The sequence below is a fragment of the Rhincodon typus genome, chromosome 35 (genome assembly GCF_021869965.1).
Source record: "Rhincodon typus isolate 14 chromosome 35, sRhiTyp1.1, whole genome shotgun sequence".
NCBI classification, from domain to species: domain Eukaryota; kingdom Metazoa; phylum Chordata; class Chondrichthyes; order Orectolobiformes; family Rhincodontidae; genus Rhincodon; species Rhincodon typus.
This window is the reverse complement of record NC_063366.1, coordinates 12,708,401-12,716,763: the sequence shown is the minus strand read 5'-3', so window position 1 is coordinate 12,716,763 and position 8,363 is coordinate 12,708,401. Positions and strand designations below refer to the sequence as shown.

The 8,363-nt window shown below is 47.0% G+C and overlaps 1 long non-coding RNA gene across 1 annotated transcript in view; it reads right to left on the bottom strand.

The window, feature by feature from the left end:
- Nucleotides 1–206: 206 nt before the first annotated feature.
- The window catches only part of LOC125486994, a 14,800-nt gene continuing 6,643 nt past the window's right edge, over nt 207–8,363 (bottom strand). Inside the window, exon 2 of the long non-coding RNA XR_007265546.1 lies at nt 207–3,116. This is a non-coding gene — a long non-coding RNA (uncharacterized LOC125486994). The remainder of the gene's footprint in view (nt 3,117–8,363) is intronic.

The following is an 8,363-nucleotide window of genomic DNA, read 5'->3' as shown; positions in this document are numbered from 1 at the left end:
GTCAACGTCCACCTTATTAATTCCCTTTGTATACCTCGATCAGATCCTCTCTCATTCATCTGACCAGTTTTGTCGAATCAACGTTTTTCAGGGATGGAGCTCTGGAGCCAGGTCTCTCAGTTCAGGGAGAAGGCCCAACTACTGTACCCCAAGAGGACCCTACTTCAGCGAGTACAAGCCAAAATTAGTCAACTTCACTGCCTAGGTGCCAGTTACAAAACTTTATTGTGGTTGGAGGCATGCATACAGTCTGGACGGTACAAAACGGAAGAGGTCAGGTGCCGACGTGCAATGTTAAACCGTTTATAGAGAATTAATACAAAAGAAAATCTGAATTTAAAAAAAACGTAAGATTGTACAAAAGCCTGTGTGCTTGCGGGAGCCGAACAAGGCCCTCAACCAGTCTTTTTTTTTAGAAAAAAGAACACAACAGCTTGTTAAGCCCATCAGAATTTGGCTTCAATACAAAAATAACATCAGCCAGCGATGCTGTCCAATGTCGAGCTGCAGGAGCGTTGCTCCTGGAGCTGGAGGAAGGAATTCTGCAGCTGAAACCGGAGCAGTGGAACGTAAATACAAGTGCAAATCGAACGACACAGTGACTACAACTAACCACAAACCAGTATCGCTGCTTCATCGCCTAGGAGAAGTACAGGGATGGGAGCTGGAGGAAATACCAGGGTGCTTTCCAGATGACTGCAAAACGGATTTAAAAGGCTGACTTGGGGCCAGAGACAAAGGTAAGATCAAGTGATTTCAACACCAATCGGAGATTGCTGCGAGAATTTTAGCTGACGATCGCGGAATTGTGCGGAGAATCCTGGCAGGGCGAACCTAGAAACTTTGCGCCGAACTCTGCGGAATACAGGGAGAATTCTACAATCGCGGGAAGAATCGAGAAATGTTTTTGGGAGGGGTGGTTGCGAGAATTCCATGATTTCAGGAAGGTCTTTGTGATTGCTTGGAGAATCTAGTAATTTGGCGGGGGGGTTGGTGAATTCCATGATTGTGGGGGAGAATCTGTGATTTCAGAGTGAATTCCACGTTTTTAGGGTGAATCTCATGATTGCAAGGAGAATCTGTGATTTCAGAGTGAATTCCGTGGTTTTCGGGCGAATTCCATGATTGCAGGGAGAATCCTGTGATTTCAAGATAAATTATGAAGAATTGTATGACGGTTGAGAGAAGCCTGTAGCTTCAAGCTAAATTGAGTGAACTCGAGGAGAATTCAGAGACTGAGCAAGGATTTCAGGACTGTAGGAAGACTCCTGTGCATGACGGTAGCTAAAACAATTGCCGTTCTCATTGTGCTGACAGGGAGCATTCTTCCTGAGGATACTGACTGTCATCACCCGCTGAATTCAGAGCCTCGTCCTCGTCCTCCTCCTCCTCCTCCTTCCCATGCTTTTTCAAATCTCGTCTTCTCCTGTGCGGTACAATGATGCAGCCAAAGGAGAGGGATGGGGGTTTGGTTAGGAGTATGTGGGAAGGTGAAATTAGAAAATCTATATAGCCACAGAGAAGACAAAGCTTCAACTTCATCAAACCCTACGGTCAGCCACATGACTGTGACAGAGAATCCTTACAGTGCGGGCCATTCAGCCTATCGAGTCCACACCGACCTGCCAAAGAGCATCCCATCCTGTCCCTGCATTACCCATCATTAATCCACCCAGCTTGGACACTACGGCCAATTTAGCATGACCAATCCACCCTAACCTGCACATCTTTGTGACTGTGGGAGGAAACCCACTCTGACACGGGGGAGAACGTGCAAACTCCACACAGACAGTTGCCTGAGGGAGGTATCAAACCCGGGTCCTTGGCGCTGTGAGGCAGCGGTGCTAACCACTGAGCCACTGTGCCACCCAGTGTCATACACTAAACCTTTGTGGATGTTCACCTGGAGATGCCCACAACTACAGAGCAGAGTTGGTGTTCAAACTGGCTTAATTTTTTAAAAAAAGTCAACTTGTGGGATGTGAGAGTCACTGGCTGGGCCCAGCATTTATTCCCGTCCCTTGTTGCCTCTTGAGAAGGTGGTGGTGAGCTGCCTTCTTGAACCGCTGCAATCCACGTGCTATCGGTAGACGCACAGTGTTGCTATTGGGAGCGAGGTGGTGTTCCCGGATTTTGACCTATCGACATTGAAGGAACAGTGGTGCAATCCCTCGTCAGGATGACGTGTGGCTTAGAGAGAAATGGTCAGCCAGTGATGATTGCCGGTGGGACTTAGGACTGGACGCCAACCTCTTTTCGCACGGCATACTCGGAATGCCGAACAGAACTTTCCAACGCACCCTCTCAATTTGTCCTCAACTTGCTCCCGTCATTTCCAGAGCCTGAAACCTCCACAGTCTTACCCGTCCGCTCCAGCTATTTTGGAAGTTTGCCCCTTATTCCCATCCCTGTATGATTAAGTGCCTGGTAAAGGCATCCCTTTCCCTGATACCCAGGAATTGGAATATACTTGTAACACCTTCAAACAAATGGCTTGTCGCGATTAGCTTCACAGGGCTGCCTCCACTTACACATGGGGTACATTAGGAATATTTTTGGAATTCCAACCCCTCACTGACACACACACACACACACACACACGCATGCACACACACAGAACACAGATGTTACTAATAGCAACTGGGCTCCTCTGGAGGCCTGGGTTCTTGAAGAAACGCAGGAAATCCTGCGCACTGAGCTATTAAAAAGCCAAGAATGCGGGTGAATCCCTTATCAGCACCTATTTTTGTTCCGAGCTCATGAAAATTCCTTCATGCATCAACATACTCCATCGCCTGAGGCCTGTTCCCCCTCGCGACTTGCGGGGAGGGGAGGTTGGGGTCAGCTGGCCTTGGGTTTAATCCTGAGAGACAACTGGTAAACACGGACCGATGGTGGCCCAGTGGTTCATCCAAAAAAAACAAAAGAGAGAGAGCCATCTGTCGCCAGTTCCATCAAACGAAACGCTGCAGGACGTATTCGATTGTTCTTTTCCTGTCACGATGCGTCCTGGGCGGCTTACAAGAGCGAAGGGTAAAAACGAAAAGCAGAATTCGGTGGCAGCTCTGACGCCATTGTGTCCTGGGCAGGTCGGGGTCATCGCCGACAATTTTCATCTGCGGGAGAAACAAGAGTGAAACACACGGCCGGTCGTCGCGAGAGGCGGAATCGAGGCATTGGCGAGGAACTCACGTGGACGTGGCGAGGCCGGCAGGAGGCGGAGGAAGGGGCAGGGTTTCACGATACCCACCTAGCCCTCTTTCTACACCGTTGATCCATCGCAGAGCTACCCCATGCCTCCCGTTCCTGAACGGAATGAAAGTGCCACGACGTAGGCCGCAGCCCAAGATGGAGTGGCCGCAAACCTCAGTGACCGAAGGGCAAAGGGCAGGATACCCGGAAGATCACCACTGCATCTGCAACCGGGAATTGGGCCTACCAATAGGGAATGGAGGAACTGAATTATCAGGAGAGGCTGGGACTTTTATCACTGGAACGTAGGAGGTGACCTGTAGAGGTTTATAAAATCATGAGGGCTATAGGTAAGCTGAATGGCAGGTATTTTTTTCCCCTCGGATGGGGGATTTCAAGACGAAAGGGCATGTTTTTAAGGTGAGAGGAGAAACATCTGAAAAAGGACATGGGAGCAATTTTTCTTTGCACGAAGAGTGGTTCGTGTAAGAACGAACTTCCAGGGGAAGTTGTGGGATGCAGGTACAGTTACAAAGTTTAAAAGATATTTGAATAAGCATACGAACAAAAAATGTTGGAAGGGTTATGGGCCAAGCGCAGGCAGGTGGGGCGAGTTTAGTTTGGGATATGGACTGGATGGACTGAAGGGGTGTGTCTGTTTCCATGCTGTGTGACTCTCTGATGATAACTCCAGCAGGAGGCCCTGGGGGACGAGAGATAGACTACCACAGAAGACTCATGGTCAGTGCAGATTCTGAGAGGGGAGAAAAACAAAATACTGTGAAAGCCCGAAACAAAAACAGACAGCGCCTGCAAAACACGGAGCATCTGCGGACGGAGAAGCAGTGCTAATGTTTTGAGTCTGATGTGAATGCATTCTGAGTTGGAGTCAGATCAGACTGAAATGTTCACTAAAATGCTGAGGGGACTCAAAAGGGAGGATTATGGGAGGGTATTTCTACTTGTGAGGGAGCCTAGACTCGAGGAAGATGGTGGTGGGGGGCAGTGGGTGCTTATTTTAAAAACAAAGGATCTCCAATTTAAGACGGAGCTAAGAAGAACCATTTTCTGTCAAGGGGTTTGTTAGTTTTTGGAACTCTCTCTTCCACACAGCAGTGAAGGTTGGGTCATTGAATGTATTCAAAGTTGAGTTAGATAGTCTTCTGATAAGGCAGTCAATGTTTACAGGCATTAAAGTGAGGGTGACAATCAGACCATCTGGATTTTATTCAATCCAGGGCTGAACGGCCTCTTCTCCTGCCCCCCATTTTCTGTGATATTTTAAATCAAGGATGAAAGAAGAAATCATTGGGGGCCAGTGCACATTCTCCCCTTTTTGTTTGCAAGTCAGAAGGATTCGCAAGGGGCTGCTTACCCAAACCAGCAGGGCTTGGGCAGCGTCGGAGCTGATAGGTCAGCAGAGTGTCAATAGTTTCGGGTGACATGCTGAGTAAAGTTCCCTCTGCGTTGTTCTGGCAAATCAGCTGAAGGCCGTGTATTGTATGGGATCAGACACAGATGGATTTATAGGAGAAGACATGGCGTGGGGGTATTAGCACTGGATTGGTAAGCCAGAGATCCCACGTCAATGCTTTGGAGACCTGGTTTCAAATCCCACCATGGTGGGATGGTGAAATTCGATTCAATAAATACCTGGAATTATGTAATGGTGAGCATTTACGGAATTAAAAGCTGATCTGTAAACAAAAGGTCCTTTAGGGAAGAAAATCTGCTGTCCTTGCCTGGGCTCTGGCCTAAATGTGAACTCCAAACCCACAGCAACATTGTTGGCTCTTAATTGCCCTGAGGTCAAGTGGCAGTTAGGGGATGGGAGATAATTCTGGCCCAGCCAGCAATGCCCACATCCCAATTATTTTTATTTCGAAAATAATCCATTCACTTCAGCCACTCCCTGTGGTAATGGCTTTCATGTCCTCACCACACTTTGGGTAGGGAAATTTCTTCTGAATTCCCCTCTGGATTTCTTGCCGACTATTTTATATTGACGGACTCCACTTATACACTTAGTCACAAGAGGGGATTCCTTCTGTATCCATTCAACCAGAACCTTCCCATAGGCTTGAATGCCCCTTTTGGTTCACCGCTTTTCATTATGAGAGAGAAGAGGCCCAGTCTGTCAATCTCTTCCAAATAGGCATCCCCAGACATTTCTGGTTAAATCTTCTCTACATCTTTCTTTTTTTTAATAATCCGGTATCCAGAGAATACTCCGAGTGTGATTTACAGCAAGGTTTAGAACGACTGTCCTACTTTTCACCTGAGTCCCTCGGGAAGGTTTCCTCCCCACAGAGACTGAGAGACTCGCCTAGCTTGAAGATCGATTCGGTCGAATTGGGGTGGACGAGGCGGTTCTGGGTCCAAAGGTATGGAAGATGGTTCAGCATCGTGTTATGGAACATGCGGAGCATAAGCATGAAGACACCCCGGGGGGGGGGCACCTATTGCATCCGCATTTCCCTCCAAAGGATCTAGACTCATCCCTAGACCAAGACAGGTCAGATTGACAGAATTTTTAAATATGGCTGTCATTGGACCAGCACCCACTGCCTACCCCTTAATCAACCTCACAAGCTCAGTAGCTAGCTAAACCGTTCCTAAACACAGCCAATAGTCACGTTGCTGTCTGCCTGGAGTCAGATGAATCCCAGGCCAGATAAGGATTTCTCTCTTCCTTCAGGAAAGAGTAAGGCTTGGATAACACTTGGAGAAAAATGGCACGATTGGGGCACATGTCAGCGTGCATGTTCGAAGGCGAAATTCTGCTTGATGAAGCTGCTGGACATTTTATTTTGAGGATGTCACTAACAAAATCGATAGAGGGTAGACTTGGATTTTCAGAAGGTTTTGATATAAGTCCCCACATAGATTGGTTAGCTAAAATTAAAGCACACGGGATAGGAGGCAATGGACTAGCAGGGATTAAGGATTGGCAAACAGAGAGTCGGAATGAACGGGTTGTTCTCATTTTGGCGGGCTGTGACTAGCGATGTACACAAGGATCAGTACATAGAGTCATACAGCACAGAAACAGACCCTTCGGTCTAACCAGTCCACGTCAACCATAATCCCAAACTAAACAAGTACCACCTGCCTGCGCTTGCCCCATATCCCTCCAAATCTTTCTTATTCATGTACTCATCCAAATGTCTTTTAAAGTCTTAGCGAAAATTTGTCTTTTAAACATGTAACTGTACCCACATCCACAACTTCCTCTGGAAGTTCATTCCACACACGAACTGCTGTCTGTGTAAAAAAAAATTGCCCCCATGACTTTTTTAAATCTTTCCCCTCTCACCTTAAAAATATGTCCCCTAGTCTTGAAATCCCCTGTCCTAGGGTAAGGACACCTGCCATTCACTTTATCTATACCCCTCATGATTTTATAAGCCTCTACATTAGCTCCTACGCTCCAGTGAGAAAAGCCCCAGCCTGTCCTTATGACTCAAACTTTCCATACCCGGCAACGTCCTGGCAAATCTCTTCTGAATCCCCTCCAGCTTAATAATATCCTTCCTGTAATTGGGCAACCAGAACTGCACACAGTACTCCAGAAGAGGCCTCATCAATGTCCTGTACAACCTCAACATGACATCCCAACCCCTTTAATCAATGGTCTGAGCAATGAAGGCAAGCGTGCTAAATGCCTTCTTAACCACCCTGTCTACATGTGATGCAAATTTCAAAGAATTATGGCACCTGAACCCCTAGGTCTCTCTGTTCTACAACACTACCTAAGGCCCTACAAGTCCTGTCCTTGTTTGTTTTACCAAAATGCAATACCTCTCATTTATCCAAATTAAACTCTATCTGCCACTCTTCAGCCCATTGTCCTGACTGATCGAGATCTCTTTGTAACCTGCGATAATCTTATATGGGTTCGCCACTGTTCACAATGATTTAAAGGTGACAACCAAATGTAATATTTCCAGATTTTCAAATGGTACAAAGTTAAGCTGGAATGTGAGTTGTGAGGAAGATGTTAAAAAAAAAGATTTCAGGAGGGTTTGGACAGACTAAATGAATGGGCAAGAATATGGCAGAAGGAAGATAATGTGGAAAAATGTGAGGTTATCCACTTAGATGGGAGGAACAGATGTGCACAGTATTTGTTAACCGTAAGAGATTGTGAGAGAGTGGATGTATAAAGGGACCAAGCCGTTAGAAAGGCTAATGTAGTTTTACTGCAAGAGGACTTGAGTTCAGGAGTGCAAAGTCTTGCTTCAACTTTACGGACTTTACCTGGAGTACTGTATGTTGTTTTGGCTGGTTCCTCATCTCAGGAAGGATATTATTGACCCATTGAGAGAGTGCAATGAAGGTTCACCAGACTTTTTCCCAGGATGGCAGCACTGTCCTCTGAAGACAGATTAGACAAACTGGGCCCATATCGAAATGAGAGAATCCCTTCGAGTCCGCACCCAACCTCCAAAGAGCATCCCATCATAGCCCTGCATTTACCATAGTTAACCCATCTAGCCTGCACACTACGGGGCCATTTAGCCTGGCCAATCCACCTCACCTAGACACGATGAGGCAATTTAGCATGGCCAATCCACTTAACCTGTACATCTTTGGACTGTGGGAGGAAACCCATGCAGACATAGGGAGAAAAATGCAAACTTCACAGTTACCCGGGGGGTGGAATCGAACCCGGGTCCCTGGTGCTGGGAGGCAGCAGGGCTAACCGCTGAGCCACCGTGCCGTTCTGAATAACCCAGTCCTGTTCCTTCATTCCTAAGGCTGACAGTACACAACTCTCCCGCACAATAATTCAAGTCACGTGGAAGACCTTCCTACCACCTAGGAAATAAAGGTGAGTGTTTGATTTGCTTTATCTATTGCCTTGTATACCTATGGCACAACTTCTACTGATTGTTGTTGTAGTTTTGTTCTGAGATGCCTTTGTTCATTTACCTCATTGGGACTGGCAGTTTGTGATGTGCGTGTACGTGTGTGTGTGCGTGTACATGTGTGTGCGTGTGTGTACATATACGTGTGCGTGTGTACTTGTGTGTGTGTGTGTGGTGTGTGTGTACGCGTGTGTCTGTGTGCTTGTGTGTATGTGTGTACACGTGTGTGTATGTGTGTGCACCCGTGTGTGTTCGTGTGTGTGCATTTACGTGTGTGTGTGTGTGTGTGTGTGTGTGTGT